General features: G+C 36.4%; 1 protein-coding gene and 1 pseudogene across 1 annotated transcript in view; one reads left to right on the top strand and one right to left on the bottom strand.

The window, feature by feature from the left end:
• LOC145684726 (uncharacterized) overlaps nt 1-23,684 on the bottom strand; it is a 140,583-nt gene that overhangs the window by 72,398 nt on the left and 44,501 nt on the right. The window lies entirely within an intron of this gene.
• LOC145684725 (uridine diphosphate glucose pyrophosphatase NUDT14 pseudogene) lies at nt 15,834-16,653 on the top strand (annotated as a pseudogene).

The raw sequence follows: 23,684 nt of genomic DNA, 5'->3' as shown, positions 1-23,684 counted from the left end.
GGGGGAAATTAGGGTGTGCCTAAAATATACTTGTACTAAGAGAGTATTCTTTCAAGTGTTAATTTCTGAACGCGTTCCACAAGAAACTTCTATTCGCAGGAAAATACCCCTGTACAATATGGAAAAGGTTATGGTTTCTCAGTTCACAGTATTTTTCTCACAAAAGACTTGAAAAATCAGTTGTTCATAGGGTATAAAGGTGCTCGGGTACCCTCTGTGAGAGCATCTCCATAAAGTATGCTTATAATTGTAATTTGTGTAATCACTAAAACACCACGTTAAATTTAAATTACAGATATGCATAATTGCAATTATTATGAATATTTATTCAAAGTAGTTTACCTAAAGCAAAGAAGAGACTTACTAAAAATTAGGTACAAAGTTGAATAACACAAATAAGCCATTAGTAATACAAGTATACATTTTCCGTAACTCAAAATTTTCCACCCTAAAGCAAATTGAAATCGGATTTATTTCCTGTTGGTAACTTTTTGGCGGTAAATCATCCGCAGTGGAATGATGTCCATCCTTCAGCCAAGAAATAACTAGCTCGTCTACTTTGAGCTCGTCTAGTGGTGGGCATTTAACATTGATGAGCAACAAGTTAAACAATGTTTGAGCACTTAGTGTATTTCTAATATTAGTCATCTGTAAATTCATAAGGGGAAGTCCCCGTTCGCACTCTGTCGTGGAAATTGGTAATATTTCTACCCGATTTCTGCAACTTCTCATCGACAATCTACTTGTTAGACTTAAGTCTGATAACGACTTTTCTTGGTTAGATTTGAAATACTCAGCAAGAAGTATCATCTCTCTATCACCATACAACATCTTTTCCATATCGACCATGTCAGTTGGCAATGTCGACCCATGTAGAACAGAAACTTCATCTACCACGCCTTTGATAGGGAATCTTCTGAATAAATTATCAATTAAAGCCTGATAAAATGATGATTTCTTATTTGTTTATAAATTTAATTTTTGTAATTACACATGAAGGTTTGTTACCATTACCAAGTTCCCTCCCCCGTCTAGAAAGCGAAAGGGAATGAGGTTTCTGGAAAGTGTTCAGAGTTGAATGGGAATTTCCCTCCTTCTTAAACTTCAATTACCACACTGCTGTTTGCCACGTGCCAAATTACGATGAATTTCAATTAAATTATCATAAGACTATTCATGGCTTTGGATTAATTGTTTTAACAAAAGAGACACTGACCAAAGCTTAATACTTTACTTTCTTTTAAATTATAATTTGTTACTGTTTCGGATATCTAGCATATCCTTCTTCAGACACGATCGAAATTAATGAAAATACAGACATATATTTCTGTCTGTATTTTCATTAATTTCGATCGTGTCTGAAGAAGGATATGCTAGATATCCGAAACAGTAACAAATTATAATTTAAAATAAAGTAAAGTATTAAGCTTTGGTCAGTGTCTCTTTTGTTAAAATAAATTATCATAGTATAATTATTTCCTTGTTGAATTATCAATACTTTTCAGTGGAAAAAAGGATGAAATTTCAAAGTTCCAAATCAAAGTAAGTAGACCAACGTAAAGGAAGAAAGATTGTAAAATTTTCCATACAATTATGCGTACAATCCAAACTTAAAATTTCCATGTAATTAAGCTTACAGTACAATGCCCATTTTTCTCACAACTTTATGGGTTGATTGCCCTGTGCTGTAAGCGGTCCATATAATAAACATTAGCTTCAGCAATTATTATAGCAGAAAGCAATGGATATATGAAGCCAAGCACTGTATTTTTTGTTTCTAATTTTTTTCTTAAATAATATCGATCGTTTTCGATCATTTTTACAAACCAACTCACTACCAATTTTCCATATATAGAAAGTGCCCTCCCCCACATAAAGGAGGATTTAAAAAATGCTAGGACACACTGTTTATTTTCAATAAAGAGTTAATACGCTGAATTTCATCTCCGTAAGTTTAACGGCTTGCGAGATACTCATTTTTTTTTCGCAAAACTTCGGATCCTCACTACCTCCTTAGGATATTATGCATTATAATAAAAGCAATATAACATTCCAATTTGGATTAAGGCCTAACTATATACCAAAAGTAATTTCATTTGACTTTGCAATTTGACCGTGATGATCAGGCACACACAGTTACATTCATTTTTTTATATAATAATTTATATATTACCGTGATTCAAAAATGTATTTTTTCCAGTAGTTAGCTCTAAAAACTCACAGGTCTCGAAAGCCAAGTAGTAATGTAAGTCCTATTGCTATTATTACTATTAAAAATATCAATATCCAAAAGTGCCTGAAGTTCTTTTTTCACTTGGTTAGATATACTCACCTCAGGTAAGTAGACAGAAACAAGTGGAAAAGAAAGGGAAGTGAAGGTCTTGAAAGTAAAACGGAGACAAATTTACCAGTCCTCAGAAGATACTGTCTACAATGCAGTGAGCAGAGGGGGTCGGTAGATCATACTGAGTTGGTGGGTCGCAGTGGGTCATGGTGGGTGGTGGGTCGCAGTGGGTCATGGTGGATGGTGGGTCGCAGTGGGTCACGGTGGGTGGTGGGTCACAGTGGGTCACGGTGGGTGGTGGGTCACAGTGGGTCACGGTGGGTCACACAGTGCTGTTGACCCACTGACCCACCCAGAAAACTTGACCCACTTGACCCACTGACCCACTCCATCTCTGCACTACTGGTCATAGATATCAAACAGTCATTGAGCATAGCGACAGAAACCAGATATATACAACATTGAACAGTAAAAACATACCATATCATAATTACGTATACCGGTACTCGATATTACTATTACGTTACTACGATATTCTGTGTTATATTCGTCGCTGAGTTAGGTTGATCGATTGCTTTATTAACTGGAACTTAATGTCTCTTTCCAGTATCACATTTATTTAAGAGGGGGCAAGCTGGGGCGCTCGCCCCCCTAGAGGAAATTGTACTTCAGAATATCGAAAATCCAATAGAATTTTTACATTAGTTACAGCAAAATTTGAAACTATTTTTGAAACGTCGCATACACCCCCCTCCCCCTCGGAAACCCTAACATGGGCGCCCTTGGAGGGGACTTACCTTACAGTACAATTCTAAACAACACTGGAGTTTTAATCTGAAGCAAGTATCCACATCATACATTGGGAACAAACATGGGAATATTTACGTTACTTCTATTATACAATTGTTTCATTCATGTACACAGAAGTTATGATTTGTTAATTTAAAATATAGGCCTATAACAGGAAACATACATTTTTTTTTTTTTATATTAAGAAAAACTTAATCTTGTTACGATTCAAAGGATATTAATTGAATAGTGGAAATAGGCCTACCTATACATAACATTTTAAATTCGTTATTTGAATAAGATCATATTCTTTCCTAATAGAAGTTGTCCTAATAGGAAACTATAGTTTCCTAATAGAATATAATAGAGAAGTTGCAAAAAAAAAAGTATTCAGAGGAATTTCTTACTCTCCTGTTAAGCTAGTAGCAAGTGAAAATAAAATAATCTTCTACAGGGCTTGAACACATGAATATCACATTACAATCTATTCACTCAAACCTCATGACAGTTTCTGATGCTTCTGGAATTTTCTTCTAATTTTTACATAAAGTGCATTTATGTTTCTTCCTAGCTTTGTTTACAGTCAGATACAGTTGAGTTTGCGACGAATAATTTGAAGTTGTATCTCTTGCAACGTTTAAAAGTCTTTTATCCGTTACGACTCTGGAACTTGATACATTCATTAATTAACAGCTTCTGACCAGAACTTAATAAATTTACTGTAATATACACTTACTGTATATTAATGAAAAGACAGCTGTAAAAATGTCTGCTCTAAACATTCTAATTAAAGCATTACCCCATACTATCGTTTAACCTTCTTACGTCCCTCGGGTCCATTTTGACCCAAAGCGATTTTTCAACTTGATTATCTCGGACACTATGTGAGTTGTGATCATCATACTTCGTGGCTTTTAGTTACTTTACCAAATATGTGTTTTGTAAAAATTTCGATTCAAAACTCCATCCTGTTACGTCACAGTAGAAAAACTAACACATAAGTTCCTCGGGTCCATTTAAACCCAGTAGTTCAATGAATATTTAAGTGACTGAAAAATCACTATTGAATGGATTTCTGATAATAATACTCCACCAAACATTTCAAAAATTATTATTAGTATTAGTTATTGCACTGTCTGAAAATAATTCAGTTTCTTCCAGTATACTGTACTGGCAAAATTGTTTAGTTTTTTTCAGATAGCTTGTACTGCCAACATTGTTTAGGTTCATTTTGGATTAGTTTTTATTCTCAGTATTGCTTGTTTCCTCGTTGGGCAGTAACTACAGACTATTTTGGTGTATAAAATGACTGCTCTGACATCAGAAGAATTCAGAACTTTCTGACTTTTTCTGACGATGAAATGACATCTGAAACGGAGGATCAATTATCAGTGCAGGAGTCTTTGTCTTCGTCTTCCCTGTCTGATGAAAATTCTTCGGAAAGCTCTGATTGAAAACTACATCAAGATCTCCCTCGTGGCTAAGCGGTTAGCGTACACGACTTTGTCGTGGGACACCCGGGTTCGATTCTTGGCAGGAGCTCATGTGGTTCGGATTCCACGTTAATCAGTAGTCCCACGTCTTATATAGCCTCGCTGCTGAAATGGACACTAAACTAAAATCAACTCAACTGAAAACTACATCAAACAAACAAAAACGTGCTAAGAACAAGTGCAGCCCAAAAAAACCGTACAATCGCTCCGTGGATAGACACTGGAAGAGTGTGTTCATCAAACGATGAGTAGCCCTGATGTTCCGAGGAAAAGATGTCTATTCCACATGTGAAAGGGAACAGACAACAAAAGTACGATCAAATATAGTTTGTGAAACAAATTTATCTGTAAAAGACATTCCAATCAAGTTTGTGAGCAATGTCAAAATAAGTGAAATGGGTGTTCACATGTTTCAAGTAGCATAAAACAAAACAACGAGGATTTTGTTCTCAGAGCATGGCCTAACCTAACCAAAAGTAACCTAAATAAAACCTGCTTGCAGCAGAAGTCAAAACTTATATATATATATATATATATATATATATATATATATATATATATATATATATATATATATATATATATATATATATATGTGTGTGTGTGTAGATGCAAGGCCATTTCTGGAATGTTAAATTTCGGTGAATAATAAAACAATTGTACAATTATTTCTATATCTAAATATTTGAGGACGACAGGAAAACATATCATGAATTTTAAAAATATAGGGAGCCGAGGACATCTTCCCCACCAGTGACGCCTGTCTAGATTTGATCCATCTTTTGTTATATTTAACACAAACCAGTCACAAGGCTATTGCATGTAAAAATGTAGTGTAAACTGCAAATTGAAACATAAAACAATGAATGGGTTCATTTTGACCCAGAGGAACTTATGTGTATGCAAAAATCCGAGGGACGTACAAGGGTTAAATAGTTTTCATCTCGAAACGTTGATTTTGTTCCGTTTCATCAATGACCGATTCAATTGAAAAATTGATTTTAATATTTTTAGGTTTATTGAAGATACTTACACAGAAAATTTATATTCTTAGCATGTATTCCAATGAATTTTAAACATATAATGTCATATGTTAATTCTTGCTTTTATGTCATTACTATGAGCTATTAACATGCATTCATTCAGCTAGATATGAACTGAAATAAAACTTTTTTAAAAGACATGTATCTAGAACGTAACTTTACGTATCCCATCACAGAGTCTCATTGGTGTTTCAGTATACTATTAAAAATATGAACAAATTTAAAGGGAGGAAGAAGACAACTCCCTCATTAGGGAAGGAAATTATTTTTCTTCTTCTACTACTACAAATAATAATAATAATAATAATAATAATAATAATAATAATAATAATAATAATAATAATAATAATAATAATAATAATCCTTATTGTTAAAGTAACACTTCTCCGTTTGTCAGTCACTCTCCTAATAGTTCACAGTGAAGCTAATAGTTGTTGCTAGTTGCACTATCTTCTTGATGTAGCGTGCACGCAATTTGTAGACGAGGCGAAAGCTTGCAGGATCAACAATGACTGTACTACTAATATTAATAATACAGTAATAATAATCTAATTCATACTAATCATTTATCACTTTTTTTTAAAAAAAAAAAAAAAGTTACATTGTCACCGTTAATATTGATTTCTGCTATCTCGAAGAGATTATGTTATTTACTATATTTTACAAAATACCGCTGCCACCACACTTCAGACTTTCTCTTTTCTTCATGACTAAAAACGACCCAATATAGCGAAAGAAAAACATTCAAGTCTCTGTATTTCCTAAATCTGTTTCATGGATTTCTGGTTCAGAAACTTTGTGTGATGGCGTCATTGATGAATAAAACGAATCTTTTTCTTGGAAACCGGGTTAGATGTGTCACCCGTGACTGACAATGTCAAACATTTTTATATTTGAAGAATAAATAAATAGTTCGTTTTTCACTTGTTACATAACCTCTGCTACTTTCATAATCTTCGTTGTCAACAACAAAAAGTCTTGAAAACGTGTAATTTCTACAGTATGAGATGTCCTCATACCTATGAAGTCATTCCTGTCTCTAGGTTACCGTAGCTCAAATTATAAGTATTTAAACTAATGGCAGATTGTCTTCAATCGCAAAACTAAACGGGAATAACCTAAGAGGATATCCAATTGTCATCTACAGACCTCTTTAGGGTAATTATAAAGGGTCTTATGCAGAGTTGTTTTGACGTATGATTAACGTCATACTAAAGGCCTGACTACTGCAGGAAACATGTTAGTCGAACTCTCTAGTATGGCACTAATCACGCGTCAGAACGACTCTGCATAAGGTCTAAAGTCTCTAACCAATAGAACAACTTATGAACAACAAGTTTCCTTAATAATTTCCAGTAGCTCAAGTGAATCAATTGGCTCCTGTATGTATACAAAAAATAGTTTAGTTGGACAGGAACGGCGTTCCGAAAAAATATTTGTCTTAGCTATCCTGTAGTTCAAGAACAAATTGGAGCTTGAGCCAATGTGACTTCCTTCATACTAGTGAAGGCATTTTTTAATATTAACAATGTAAAACTTATTTTCTTAATGTTACTCCTTAGATAAATCACTCCATAAATAATACAAATAGGTGAAGATAAGCAGAAGAAATCAACGCATTGCTAGAAAGGACAAAGAAAATCGCACCTTTTGTACAGTACCAGAAGGTATTAAGAAACTTGTGGTAAGGGTAGGGGGAATGGCGTTCACTGATCAAAACAACACGAACTCGGACGGAGACAGAGCTCACATAAGCTTTTCATTTTTCCTTCTCTAATACTATCTCTTTTGTGATCCTCCTCGGGATTATATGGTAAAGTGTATATGTGTCTTAAGCGCGGGAGACCTGGGTTCAATTCTCTGTAGGAGCTCATATGGTTCGAATTGCCTGTTAAGGGGGCAGACTACTAAATATTTTTGAAAAGCTAACAAAGTTTCTTTTGCCCGTTTTTCGCAAGTGAAAAGAGATAATGAAATGTAACTTACCACAATAATATATAATGTTATTCTACATCCGAAAATACGAATAGGAAGAATTATCAGTGTTGCCATCCATATAAATTACAGTGTGTCCAAAATTTGAATTACCCAAAAAATCTAGGTTAAGGCAGCGACTAGAAAAATGAACTCAACGCCAGTTGATTAATTATAATGTTATCTTGGTTCCTTGTTTACTACTTTTTAAATAATGTTTATATTTATTTTGTAATAACTTATTTATTTTGCAATAACTTCTGCAAGCTATTACAAAATAAATACAAACAATATTTAAAAAGTAGTAAACAAGGAACCAAGACAACATGATAAGTAATCAACTACCGTTGAGTTCATTTTTCTAGTCGCTGCATTAACCTAGATTTTTGGGTAATTCAAATTTTGGACACACTGTAATTTATATGGATGGCAACACTGATAATTCTTCCTATTCGTATTTTCGGATGTAGAATAACATTATATATTATTGTGGTAAGTTACATTTCATTATCTCTTTTCACTTGCGAAAAACGGGCAAAAGAAACTTTGTTAGCTTTTCAAAAATATTTAGTAGTCTGCCCTCTTAAGCTGTAGATCCATATCTCATGCAGCCTTGGTGCTGAACGAGGTTATAAACTCTAATCTTATCTACCTAATTTCTTTTGTGATCACAAAGCAGTGAGAAAAAACGATTTTTTCCTCGCATGATCGATATACTTGAACAGCGTCTCAGAATAGGATAGAAAAGAGCAGCGACGCAACTAGGCTAGTTGTTGCCCGGGGCAAGAACTCGTCTTAGCGCCCACCCCCTCCTGACCAACCAAATCAAAACGCTCCCCGAATACCTTGATATTGTCATCACACAGTAATTCTCCTATTCCATTTATTCTTCAAGTGGTAAAATTTGATTTTAAAATTGTGGTACACAATTTAATTTTTATTAGAAGATAAAACACGAAACTAATTAGTATTTGATTGCCATCCTTGATATATTCTTATAGTCGTATTATAATAATTGCAAATCACAATGCCTTTGGAAGTATATCGGGATGTGTATATGAGTAGAATGAATCAACAATCTGTTGATTTTATAACAAACAGTCAAGCTGTTGTCTCGAGTATTATACCCGTACATTTTACAAATCTCTTAAGTCGATGTAAATTAAAAGAAAACATAAAAATCTGGAAATAAAATTTAATTTTGCGGGCTCTTCCGGCTACAAATGTTTTTACAATGTCCTCAAAAGATAGCTAACTTATGCTCTCTGGATATGATCTTAAGGTTGGTGAGTCGTTGTCCTGTTAAGTTTCCGAAGTTTTTTTTTTTAATGATCTTAGTTTGTTAAAGCTCTTTTCCTTGCCTTATAGTGAAAATACATATTTGCCCCCCCCAATCTGGCGCCCGGGATACTAGCCCCGTTTTCCCCCTTCGTTACGTCACTATAATCACATTATCACTAGAATCATGACCTGATTAAATAAATATAAGTAAAAATGAAATCTTGAAGTTTTACATCCCATGGTTATGCCGGCAAGGCTAAAGGAGACGGTGATGATAAGAAATAAAGGAAATGGTGGAATTAAGAAAGTGGGAGGAAACGGAGCAATTATAAATGAAACTAAAGCCTTTGCCATGGGCGCCCGAAGAGGAGGGCAGGGTGCGGTCCGCCCCCCTCCCCCCTCTGGCTCACGAAAATGTATACGTAATATAGCAAACCACGTACAGGGTGTGATTGAAAAGTACCGGAACTTTTCCCGCCGCGCGGCTCCCTGGCGTTCGAAAAATGTGAGGGGTGGCGGGAAATGTGCGCGGGACCTTCCTCTTTCAAGCGGAACTTGGCCCAGTGCGCTGCGAGCAGCGGTTGAGAAAGCATCGCTGTCCGCGCAAACGTCGTTTTGGTCGTCGGTCACGTTTTTTGAGCGCCGAAAATGGAATCAAAGAATGACCAACGCTCGTAACACCATGCTTCATCTCGGGGTCGTACTCGTAGCACCATGTTTCATCACCACTGATCACACTGTCTAGTAACTCTTCGTCGGCTTCCACACAATCCAGCACTTCACGACTTATTTTCACTCGCAGTTCTTTTTGCTCCTCGGTTAACACCTTGGGGACCAGTTTGGCACACACCTTCCGCATGTTCAATTCTTCAGTCACAATTTTTTGCACTGCATAGTATGTCAAATTAAGTTCTTCGCTGATCTCCCGGAGGGTTGTCTGACGGTCCAGGTTAAGGTATTCGCAAACTCGGTCGACGTTTTCATCGGTTTTCGACGTCGACGGCCTCCCAGAGCGTGATTCGTCATCGGCGTCCTCCCGGCCTTCCCTGAAGGCCTTGTGCCACTCAAAGATCCGAGTACGGGACATCACATCTTCCCCAAAGGCTTCCTTGAGCAGGTCCTGGGTCTTGGGGAACGTCTTTTTTAGTTTGACACAAAACTTGATGGCGTAGCGTTGGTCAATCTTTGACTCCATTTTCGGCGCTCAAAAAACGTGACCGACGACCAAAACGACGTTCGCGCGGCAGCGATGCTTTCTCAACCGCTGCTCGCAGCGCACTGGGCCAAGTTCCGCTTGAAAGAGGAAGGTCCCGCGCACATTTCCCCCTACCCCTACCATTTTTCGAACGCCAGGGAGCCGCACGGCGGGAAAAGTTCCGGTACTTTTTAATCACACCCTTTATATTAAATATCGGAAATACCAGACGTAATATAGCAACCATAGAGATGGGCCCCTCCCTAGTAAATTTTCTTCGAGCGCCCCTGAATTAAGCAGAAAGTAGATATTCTCTAATGACTAAAATCAAGCAGAGAGTGGACATTTATATAGCCGTACACCCTCTCGACTACAGACCTGCCTTTCCATCTATTTATTCAAGATACGTTACATTATGATCATTCGACACTAAAATACATTGGATGTGCATTGTCTCATACGTCTCACTTGATTTATTATTGTTGTAGTGGTCACCAAAATGTGGACATTTGTAATATTGTGGCGTCTTTTGTTGGTAACACTGAATAATAAGAGTGATATACCTTTAAGTTTTCGTTTGATATGTAGTTACATAATAAAGCTTGTCTCAGATGGACCTGAAGTAAGGATGAGATTCACGATCTGAAACTCACAACCTTACTTAACGATCGTGTGGGAAGTAACTTGCTCTTAGTCCAGGTTGAAATTTTCTACTGTCCTTATTTGGATCCTGACTTGGAAGAAATAGAAATAAAATGCGGGAGTGGACCAATCAGAAAACAGTAGCGCCTGATGACATTCAACTTTATTTCTCGCTGTTAATTCCAGACATGGCTACTTGGACAAGGGAAGCATCAGTTGTATTAACAGAGGCATATATATATTAACAGAGTATATATATATATTTCTTCATATATATAACTGCAAAAATAGATAAAATAGAGGCGTTAGAGATGGTATGCTGTGAAGTAAAGAGTGTCCATCCGAACACTACAAATATGAAGAAATGTAATTATCTCTATTAAAAGATTAAAAATAGGTGATTTAAGTATATTGTACAATTTGTATACCAAACGATAATGTAATACGTTAAAAAAAAAAAAAAAAAAAAAAACAGTGAGAGTTAGTTGTCATCAATGTTGTTTGGCCATCGTGCAATTTTAGGGAACAGTTCTAGAATGCTGACGCAATATAAAAAGTCTGGGAGTAATGCATGAGAATGCGGAAGCGGTCCATGTTGCATGTTGCAGCGAACCATTGGCGTCGTTCTAAAGCGCTATAACTCCTTTATAGCTGTTTGGTCCTTGCAGCCCGACTTCGTATATTCATCTCATGTAACTCAAGTTGAAGAAGGTGCTGCTTGAGTTCTCGTCACTTACACGACGGTTCTGAGTGCCAATCCACTTTAATGTTCAGCGAGTATTATCACTGAGTTTTATTCTGATCATTATTCTTCTTCGCCGATATGATCTTGTGAGTTTTGTAGGTCGTCATCACCTTCGACAGTGTATCTCGCTACATACTTAGCACACTTGCCACTTTCGTCACGCTCGAACCATTAACCGAGCGCTAGCAATTTTCCCTCTTCGGAAATTATAGAGATGCCCATTTTACACTAGTATCATCTGCTTATTTGTTTATTTCACTCTACACTATCGTTCTACTGCTCCTCATGTAGTACAGAATTTACCCTAATACACAACCACCAACGCCGCCTGACCTAGACACCTAACGTGTTTCCAACTCCAGGTAATTCCATTAATTTGAAAAGTAAGCCTATCTGTATTTTAAATAATGAAACGCATAAGCAAACGTGAAGGTTATGTCAACGTCATTTCCACTTAACAATTAGACTTGTTCTAACTTTAATTATGTAGATATTTTATATTTTTCAATTTTATATTTATTTATTCAATTTTACATTTTTCGTGCTTTTGAATATTTGTTTCCAGTGATACTCTTGTGCTATTCGAATCCAACTATAGCTATGTGAGTTGAATATTTCTTTCTTGTTATATTGTTTGTAGTACTCGAATCCAATCAGTTGTGTGGGTAACATACACTACGCTACATAGATATACAATATTGACACACATGTTACGTAATGTAATATTACGCGGTTGAGTGGAAGATAAGGCCAGTATCACCTTCCGTTTTAAAATGTCTTAAATTAGAAAAGATAAACGTATTATATTCAAGGTCGCTTGTTTCAGGAAGTATGACGTATATAAGAAAAAGGCTTTATTATCTGAAGATTCTTCCTTTAAGAAATAAACACATATTGACATTTATAGCGCATGTAGTGCACAGTAAACAAGAAGAAGCAACATCATAAAGGAACATTCTCTGTTTCAGATTTAAGATAAAAAGGTTAAAATGTATTACAAGGAGCAGCCATAAGTCTTGCAATATTTTCACAACCCAAACAGTAGACCCATGCATGACAGCCCGCAGCGGAGGGCAAAAGGGGAGGGGGCAGTCCCTCCGGGCTTTTTGGAAAGTATTCAGTTTTTGGAAATTCTTGTCAAAACACACTAAATTTGCTCTCACATACTATAGCACCTAATACGCAAATATTTACATTAAATGCTATAGTACTATAGTTGATTTACTACAGTTAATAAGGATATGTGCGTAAATAATTGTTTTATATTATGTATTAAGGGCAAGTGTGTATTAAAGTGTATGTGAATTCGCAACTGTCCTTATGTGTCGGTCTTTTCCACCCTCGGTACTTGACTCCCCTTGAAATCGGTCTTTTGTCCCGCCTTGAAATCGATCTTTTGTTAACCATCGGAAAAATCTTGAGTGTGTCCCTACACGAGTGTGTACGCCGTGATCGACCGTACTTACAAGGTCAACCTGGCCTAAGAAGAAGTATGGCAAGCAGACTATGAACACGGAGGCCACCACTCCACTAGTACCTTCAGTCAGTTTTCTGTGGCAGTGACAACGAGTGCTCAACAGTTGATATGCATTGTTGATGTATGACTTCGAACTAAGGCATAACACTATGGCTGCAACCTAAAGCATTTGTCATGCTAAAGAGGAATGTACAGTGAATCAGCATAACAACTCATTGGTTTCAGAAATTTCATATATATTGTAAAAAAAAAAAAAAAAAAAAAAAAAAAAAAAAAAAAAGTCGAAGATCACATATGACACGCCACTGAGACAAATTGCTCCACCAACACATGGTGATAATAAAACCAACTCAGAATGTCCAGTATTCTACAGTACGTAACCTATCACAATCTCGGGAAAATAACCAGAAGTTGCTGCACTGTAGCGCATTAGTTGACCCTAGCTCAGGCCTAGAGGAGAGTGGATGTGTGCCGATAACTGCTGCAAAATCTACATGATGTGTGTTTCCTGAAACGGAATGTCACCTGCGGCGAAAAGTGAGTGGTTCTCTTTCTCGAAATCAGAATGCACAAAAACAGTAGTTGAGGAATGATTAACTTCCAAAACCAGTCGTCAAACAGGGCCGTGTTGAGCATAGTCATACTTTGAGTGTGGTGGACTATAAGAGGGTAATTCACCTCGAGTTTCTTCCTATCGGCCGTACCATATCCTGTCATATCCTTTACATCCTCTACATTTTTTAACAATACTCATAATTTTTTTTTACAACTATTACAGTAAGCAAACGGCAATCATCATCACGAACAGACCGAAGAAGAACACTACCGCCGCCACCTACCACGAAGAGGATATAAAAGTCGACGCAAAACCTCTAACGTGATTAGTGTTGACTGGTTAACTCTCCTCTCTTAGTTTGTTTCGGGGGCGTGGTGGCTCAGTGGTAGAGCGTTCATCTCCGGTGCTTGGGGTCCCTGGTTCGATCCCAGCTCGCGCCGTGTGGACTTTGTGGTGGACAAACAAAGTGCTCGTGGGTTTTCTCGGGGTTCTCCCGTTTCCTCTCACTTTCTTCATTTCACTCCTTTCTCATTATCATTAGCCTAACCAGCATAACCGTGGGACGTTAAACTTAAAGAATTCATTCCATTTTTTAGTTTGCTTGGATCTCTGAGAGATTTATCTAACCCAAGCCTCTAAGCTTGCCTGAAGCTCTGAAGTTCCTTGCCAATTTAGCTTCCCTAGACGTCTGTGGGATCTTTACCACACTCTGTTTATCTGGAGGGGGCGCGGTGGCTCAGTGGTAGAGCGTTCACCTCCGGTGCTTGGGGTCCCTGGTTCGATTCCAGCTCGAGCCGTGTGGACTTTGTGGTGGACAAACACCGTGCTTGTGGGTTTTCTCGGGGTTCTCCCGTTTCCTCCCACTTTCTTCATTCCACTATTTCACTCATCTCTTATCATCACCGTCTTCTTTAGCCTAGCCAGCATAACCGTGGGACGTAAAACTCAAAGATTTCATTTAATTTTTACTGTTTATTTGGAGCATTTGAAGGTCTTAACCAAACCCACTTAACTTGGCTGGAGCTTCGTGGTTCCTAACTGAACTCCTTAGCTTGCTTGGAGCTCTGTAGTATTCTTTTCTTAGCTACCTGGGTCTTGAAATCACCCATTTATCAAACAAGAATGTACATAGTAAATACTGTATTGGTCTTCAGACCTCAATTACAGTATTTTTTGTTATATTTATATATAACAGAATATTTGTAATAAAAAGTTGTGGGAAAAAAATCTAAAATTCCGTGTGCTAATTCCTCTACCTACTACCGTTGTAATGTATTTTTACAATACTGACCTTCATTCCGAACAATTTAAGAGTATGTGCACTGCATTACGCCAAACGTATCCTGCATTAGTGTACCGAAAGTGAGCCCTGCAACAAGAGAATAATGGAAAACCATGCTCGGCTCGAAAAACTCAACAAAAGTACCAGGATTTCGATAGATCGGCATATAGTCATGACCTTGTTTGTTCAAATTACTACTTGTTTCGGTCCATGGTGCACTTCCTGAAATCATTATGATTCACCAACCAGCAAGGAGATGGAAAGAGCAGTGACTGACTTCTTTGCATCTAAGGACAAGTCGTGGTTTCGACGTGGAGTCGAGGAACTGGCAAGGGGGTCGCAGATAGCCCAACACGTAGAGTTATACTTTGAATTTGAAGTTGCTTTCATAGTATATAAAGGAAAGTTGTGCACCAGAATATTGCAAGACTTGTGAGTTTTCCTTGTATTTTATTACTATTTTCGAGCGTATATAAGAGCCGCGAGAGAGCTTTGCAATGGAAACAGAAAATAAAATTTGACATTTCAATTTATTTAACAGACATCTCATGATTGATTCAATCTTGGGTTTGGTTCGTATATACATAGTGTCGAAGAAACAATTGACGAATTCGCAATCGTACAGATTTTAGGGAAATTACTGACAGAAAAGAAAGAAAAGGTTAGTCTCTCAAGGTTGATAGTAGAATCTCTCATGATCGAAAATCCGAACAAAGAAACAAACTTCTGTCTATAGCACTTTTGTAATCAAGTAATCTATAGCACTGTAATTTTTAAAAGATTATCATTAGCATTTGTAGTGCATTTGTGCAGCCTCTAATCTACGGAGAAATGTAATAGTGCTTTCTTTCCACATATACTCTTTATAACATTACATTATTGTCCACCAGTGGCCTCTCTCGCTAAGACACTTTTGACAATTTAACTGCTAAAAGCAGAAGTTTCTAATTCTACTATATTTGAAATTACTAAAAATTGTTAATAATTGAAGGATAACATTCTCATAACAATGACTATAAAATGTTTTAAATGAGTACAGTATATCTATTAACATTATTGACATACAACTTACCCAAGAAACGTTACTACTAGTGTTCAAAGATGCCTTTTAAAGTAAGAGGGGTAAAAATCGAAAACTTAACGAAGTCGAAATATTTTAATCTTTTTCAAATGAAGTACAAAGAAAATAGTGTACCTAAAACTTGGGATTTATTACGAAGTCATGAAACTGTAGCAGTGATTATACTAAATGTCACTAGAAAAGTTCTTGTAGTGGTAAGACAATTCAGGCCAGCTGTTTATGTAAATGCTATTCAGGAAGACATTAAAGTTGGAGATAACATTGACACTCAAGTACACCCGCCGGAATCCGGAATCACCTTGGAGCTCTGTGCTGGTCTTGTTGACAAAAATAAATCAAATGTGGAAATTGTGAGGGATGAAGTTTTTGAAGAATGCGGTTATGAAGTTCCCCTAGAAAAATTTCAGAGAATTGTTTCTTACAGAGCAGACACTGGCATATTAGGGCATAAAAGTACTTTATACTACGTTGAAGTGGAAGATTCTATGAAGAAATCGGAAGGTGGTGGTAATCCAGAAGAACAAGAAAACGTGCAAATTCTGGATTGGCCTTTGGAAGAAGCTCGTCAATATTTAAAACAAGACGATGTAAACAGTGATGCAGGGCTTTTGTTTGGATTATCTTGGTTCTTTGCAAATAAACAATCATAATATTCCTGATAAATTTTCGCAGGTGTGTGTCATCCTTTAATAGTTGATATCAGAAGCAATGATAGTATAAACCCTCTTAATGTATACTTATATTGGCTTACTGATATCAGAAGTATATATGTTTATAATATGCATTCGTAACTTTAATCTAATAGTAGAACCCACAAATAATCAATATTTCATTATCATTGTACAGTTTTATTTCTCACAAAATTCCTAACATAGTAGTTTTGCGAAGATAAGTATAATATTTGATAGTATAGACTACCCAGCGTCGATTATCATAATAACTTATAGAGTTGAGTTGAGTTTTAGTTTAACGTCCCTTTCAGCAGCGAGGCTATGTGAGATGAGACCTACTGATTAACGTGGAATCCGAATCACATGAGCTCCCACCGGGAATCGAACCCGGGTCTCCCACGCCAAAGGCGCGTATGCTTATAATGACATTATCGTTAGTATTACAGTCCTGTTAGTTTTATTATTACTATATATTCCTTATTTTTCCATTCACATTTTTATTATATTTTAAGGGTCCCCATCTCTCAGTGCGAACACATGTTATTCATGCAACACGTGCTATTGTTTACAAGCATCAGTAGAGTAGACGATACACATAAAACCAGGAAGACATAAAGACAGAACGACTGGAACCGAAGAGGAACGAACCTACCAGAAATACGCTATAAAAGTGGACCCGAAAAGTACAGAAGTATCAGTTGACCACTGATCACTTAACCTACCCCTGCTCCTGAGGTAGCCCTGGACGAAAGAGTATTATCTTGCCTAAAATCCCTGGAGGCTACCATGAGCTGAGGGGATTCCTAACTACAACCCAAACTTTTGGAGGCTAACATGAGCTAAGGAGGTTACCAAAAAGTACCGTATCCTGAAGTCGTTGCCAGACAGCCTGGAGGCTGCTATGAGTTAAAAAGTTCCCGTATAAAACACTCCCTTCCTTTACCATATTGGTCATAAGGAAGATTTTAAGATATTCACTTTGTAGGTAGAAATACTATTTTGTAATATTTTTATAAAATAAATTAGGTGAAGGGTTAGAATCTCGGACTGTCATTGTATCTACCCACATAAACATTACAATATAATGGGGAAAATCTATATATATAAAAGAGAACGTACAAAATCCTTTGTCCGCTCATCACGCTAATACGGCTGAACCAATTTCTTTCATTTTTGGGGGGTTATTAGGATTTGGACCCTAGATGGTTTTTATCATATCACTTTAATTTTTAATTACCAGTGTCTTGAGATAATTGACCATTCAAGTGTCCATAACGTACAAATCCTTTGTTATTAGTTCATCATAGGTAAAAATAAACGTATTTATATGCAACCCGCATGACCGTGTCACTCGGCGGGTTAACATAAATGACAGGCGATATACAGCGGAAAATAGCTTGAATCTTCTGTTTAAAATTTTTTAATTGATTTGCTTATTTTTACAGACACTTTTACAATATGCCAGCACCGGGATGACCGCAGCGAAGCGGGGCGGGTTAACATAAATGACAGGCGATATAATGTTAAGATTTACTGCAATCTTCTATGGTTTTTATCATATCACTTGAAAGCGAAAAAGTAAAAATTATCTAAGTAACAAAGTTTATTGCGTTCCGGGGTGACCGCAGCGAAGCGGGGTGAACGCTGCTAGTGTATAATAAAGGACTTCCTTTGTTTTGCTAAAAAGAATACTCAATTAAAATAAAGGCTGATATTATATGTGCTGAATATAAATATTGCATAATTGTCTTTTGAGAAATTAACTCGGATAAGAAAACAGGAACGTAACGCACAAAGACTGTTTAAGAAAAGAGTAAGAAACAATGAAGTCAGAAGAGCCAAAAGGCTCTAAAGCTTGATTTCTATTAGTATGTTAAACAAAACTCATAATAAATTGGAAAATATTTTTGATGAAGTTATAAGTATCATTATACACTTAATCCAGTGATTGAATTAAGTCGTTATATTATTTTTAGATTCGAAATATTTTCTTTTAACCATAGTATCATCCCCAATTAATTGCATGCTATTCGTAAATATTTAATTTTTTATTGTATTTTTTCAGTGATTGCCACTTTCCTATTCGTTGAGTTGATTTTAACATTATCCGTGCTTGTGTGCTTATGTGTGTAGTTAACTGAAGCGAGCTTCTACCAGCTTCTACCATATGTTTCAAACGGTATTCATACATTTGTCTGTAATCTGTCGAAGGCATTGTATGTTTTCCACTGATTCATTGATTGTTGGATATTTAATGGGCACACCAGCAGCAAGGATATTTGTCTCCGTCACCATAAAGTCAAAGGCGGATACATTCTGCAGATTGAAAATTCAACTTAAAATTTCTAAAAACGAGAAATTCAAGTAAAAATACATCAAAATAAGACAAAACAAACTAAAATTCAAATGAAACGTGAAAATACTAAAATTATAAATAGCAACATATAATAGTTATTGCCAGTGGCGGCGGTTGAACGTTAAAAGTGTGGGGGGGGGGGGGCAAGACATGATCTGAATATTTGTTTATAACTGTTAGTTTTCCTGGTTGTTTCTAACACTTTGACGAAAGGTTGTATAACTAATAGGATACTATCTTTTTCAGTTAAAATATCGTATATCATATTTCATATTTTATTAAATAAGTTGACAAGAGCAACGCAAGTAGGTACTAGCCCTTTGTACTGTTAAACAACGAAATTGTAAGAAGTGATTTGATTTCTTGCTCATAAACCCCTTAAAATTCTGTCTGGAAAATTGTGTGATCAGATTTTTTAATAACAAATTTGCAAAACAAATAAGTAGGAAAGATAATATTAATCATAGTAATGAATAATGAAGCTTGTTTTGTAGAAGTTATATTGAAACTGGGATTAATGAACAACTTACATTTTTTAATTCCAGACATGCTATTAAATGTACGTTATTACTCTTAGAAAATGAAAGACAGTAAATACTACAACCCTATGCTATGACATTTAAAGAAATATTTGCTTTTGCAACTTCCCGAAACATGTTCGTTGCCATTAGGTGCAGTTTTCACTTTCTTGAAACACACCAAAACACAATACTTAGAGTCACTCCACACCCCAGTTATACAAAATAATTCTAAAACCTAGAATTATGTTGAATTCACTAAATTTAATTGTATATGCACTCGCACACCCCTAAAAACACCACTTCACACTTCACTCGTATATTACACTACATAACAATGGAAAAGGTAGAAGTTGTTTCTTATTACGTTCTTTTTAATCAACATTCGTTATTTTAGAAAAAAGAAAAGACATTTTATGATCTAAATTTTTGTGCAATTAAAGAATAACTTGTGAAATACTTTTTTTTCGAACTGTTTTTGCGAATTAGTTTCAAACACTTAACAAATCGAGCCCTTGTAAGAAGTGAAAGTATGCTAGAATCGTTGTGCTCCAATAGGTTGATTTTTGGGTTATTTTATGTGGCAATTAAAATGCAATTCCTATAGTTTCCTTTACTCCACGGGAAGACAACCAATAGGTACTGTACTCACGGAACGGCAAATACTATATGGTACCATTTTTTCTATGAAGCAGCAATACATACAAAAAATTCACATTTTCAAATGAAACTATACACATTAATGGGTTACTTAAAAAAGTGCGGGGGCAACTGCCCCCCTTTGCCCCCCTAATCGCCGCCCATGGTTATAGTTAAAAATAAAATAGGACAAAAAATAATAGTAACACATGGTAAGAAAAATTGAAAAAGAAAACAAAGTGCTTTGAGTATTATAATCTCACAAAAGTTGACCGTCATGTGAGCCACATGACTCAAAATGAAATGGTCCTTGAGGTCACGTGAGCCTTATATGGCTCACGGCAATGAAACCCTGTGGCTCACGCGTTAAGTTGTCCTTTACATATTTTTAGACCTATGATTCATGTAAGCAGTTTGTGCATGGAGGATGACGAACTAAATCTTGAATGTTAATACTTATTGCTTAGTTTTCCAGAAATCGGTACTTGGCTACACTGCGAACCAGTGGCGGCCAGTGGATTGTGGTTTTCGGGTGCTGCAGTGCGAATGATCGGAGACAGAAGATAAAAAATGGACTCATTAACTAATCAGCATAACTTTAGATGCAAATGCTATGTGACATGTGAAATTAAATAATATTATATTTTAAAAAAATAAATAATGCAGGACATTTTGTCAGATTAGTCACCTTATTTAATGATTGGAGTAAATTTGTCTCTTTGATCGGAGTAAATTTTTCTAATATATGCTTGTTGAACTCTGGTATTCCCATTATCAGGTCTTTTTCGATGGAAAGCATAACTAAGGTGATAACCTTTCTTGGAACATTCAATTCCTTGAAACAGAGATGGAGTGGGTCAGTGGGTCGTGGGTCAACAGCATGTGACCCACTGTGACTCACCACCCACCGTGACCCACTATGACCCACCACCCACCATGACCCACTGTGACCCACCACCCACCGTGACCCACTGCGACCCACCACCCACCGTGACCCACTGTGACCCACCACCCACCGTGACCCACTGCGACCCACCGACTCAGCATGATCTGCCGACCCTCTCTGTTCACTGCATTGTAGACAGTATCTTCTGAAGACTGGTAAATTTGTCTCCGTTTTACTTTCAAGACCTTCATTTCCCTTCCTTTTCCACTTGTTTCTGTCTACTTACCTGAGGTGAGTATATCTAACCAGGTGAAAAAAGAACTTCAGGCACTTTTGGATATTGATATTTTTATTTGTAATAATAACAATAGGACTTACACTACAACTTGGCTTTCGAGATCTGTGAGTTTTTAGAGCTAACTACTGGGAAAAATACATTTTTGAATCACTGTAATATATAAGAAATTGAATGTAACTATGTGTGCCTGATCATCAGGGTCAAATTGCAAAGTCAAATGAAATTACTTTCGGTATATAGTTCAACCTTAATCCAAATTGGGATGTTATATTGCTTTTATTATAATGCATAACATCCTAAGGAGGTAGTGAGGATCCGAATTTTTTTTTGGGAAAAAAAAAAGTATCTCGCAAGCCGTTAAACTTACGGAGCTAAAATTCAGTGTATTAACTCTTTATTGAAAATAAACAGAATGTGTCCTAGCATTTTTTTAAATTCTCCTTTATGTGTGTGTGTGGGGGGGGGGAGGCACTTTCTATATATGGAAAATTGGTAGTGAGTTGGTTTGTAAACATGATCGAAAACGATCGAAGAAAAAAAATCAGAAACAAAAAATACAGTGCTTGGCTTCATATATTCATTGCTTTCTGCTATAATAGTTGCTGAACCTTATGTTTATTATATGGAGTGCTCACAGCACAAGGCAATCAACCCATAAAGTTGTGAGAAAAATAGGCATAAAATTTGTACTGTAAGCTTAATTACACGGAAATTTGAAGTTTGGATTGTACGCATAATTGTATGGAAAATTTTACACTTTTTTCCCTTTACGTTGGTCTACTTACTTTGATTTGGAACTTTGAAATTTCATCCTTTTTCCCACTGAAAAGTATTGATAATTCAACAAGGAAATAATTATACTATGATAAATTAATTGCCATATGGCAAATAGCAGTGTGGTAATTGAAGTTGAAGAAGGAGGAAAATTCCCATTCACCTCTGAATACTTTCCAGAAACCTCGTCCACTTTCGCTTTCTAGACGGGGGAGGGAACTTGGTAATGGTATCAAACCTTCATGTGTAATTGCAAAAATTAAATTTATAAACAAATAAGAAATCACCAGTTTATCAGGCTTTAATTGATAATTTATTCACAAGATTCCCTAACAAAGGCGTGGTAGATGAAGTTTCTGTTTTACATGGGTCGACATTGCCAACTGACATGGTCGATATGGAAACGATGTTATATGGTGATAGAGAGATGATACTTCTTGCTGAGTATTTCAAACCTGACTCGTTATCAGACTTAAGTCTAACAAGTAGATTGTCGATGAGAAGTTGCAGAAATTGGGTAGAAGTATTATCAATTTCCACGACAGAGTGCGAACGGGGATTTCCCCTTATGAATTTACAGATGAGTGATATTAGAAATAGACTAATGTAAGTGCTCAAACATTGTCTAACTTGTTGCTCATCAACGTTAATGAACCACCGCTAGACAAGCTCAAAGTAGACGAGCTAATTATTTCTTGGCTGAAGGATGAACATCATTCCACTGCGGATGATTTACCTCCAAAAAGTTACCATCAGGAAATAAATCCGATTTCAGATTTGTTTTAAGGTGGAAAATTACGAGTTACGGAAAATGTATACTTGTATTACCATTAACTTATTTGTGTTATTCAACTTTGTGCCTAATTTTTAGTAAGTCTCTTCTTTGCTTTAGGTAAACTACTTTTGAATAAATATTCATAATAATTGCAATTATGCATATTTGTAACTTAAATTTAACGTGGTGTTTTAGTGATTACACAAATTACAATTATGAGCATACTTTATGGAGATGCTCTCACAGAGGGTACCCGAGCACCTTTATACCCTATGAACAACTGATTTTTCAAGTCTTTTGTGAGAAAAATACTGTGAACTGAGAAACCATAACCTTTTCCATATTGTACAGGGGTATTTTCCTGCGAATAGAAGTTTCTTGTGGAATGCGTTCAGAAATTAACATTTTCAAGAATACTCTCTTAGTAAAAGTATATTTTAGGCACACACTACTTTCCCCCCACCTCGAACTGTTTCAATTTCCTCACTGACAAACACTTTACCATTTTATACCGTAAAGGTCAGATCCACCGTTATTGTAACAGAGTGGTGCTTGAGCGATTGACTAGAAATTCAAACTCCGATTAGTGACAATTTCACAGTCTTGTTTTATTACAAGTGTAAACTCTTTAGTCAGTTCAGAAGAGGCCGTGGATCGTGTTCAGAGTTGATGACGATGGATTTTAGTGAGTCAGAGTAGGTAGAAGTGAATGAAAGTGGTTCATGGTGGGTGGTGGGTCAGTGGGTCGTGGGTCACGGTGGGTCAGTGGGTCAGTGGATCGTGGGTCACAGTAGGTGGTGGATCAGTGGGTCAAGTTTTCATTGACCCACGCCAACTCTACCTTGAAAGTATCAATTCTTTTCGATGTGGAAAAACGCATGTCTCCGTTTGCAAGGTCATAGGTACAGTTAATATTAATTTCAGA

Source organism: Thermobia domestica, chromosome 5 (genome assembly GCF_964235325.1).
Source record: "Thermobia domestica chromosome 5, izTheDome1.hap1.1, whole genome shotgun sequence".
NCBI lineage: Eukaryota > Metazoa > Arthropoda > Insecta > Zygentoma > Lepismatidae > Thermobia > Thermobia domestica.
The sequence above is the reverse complement of the archived record's forward strand: the minus strand, read 5'-3'. Positions and strand labels throughout refer to the sequence as shown.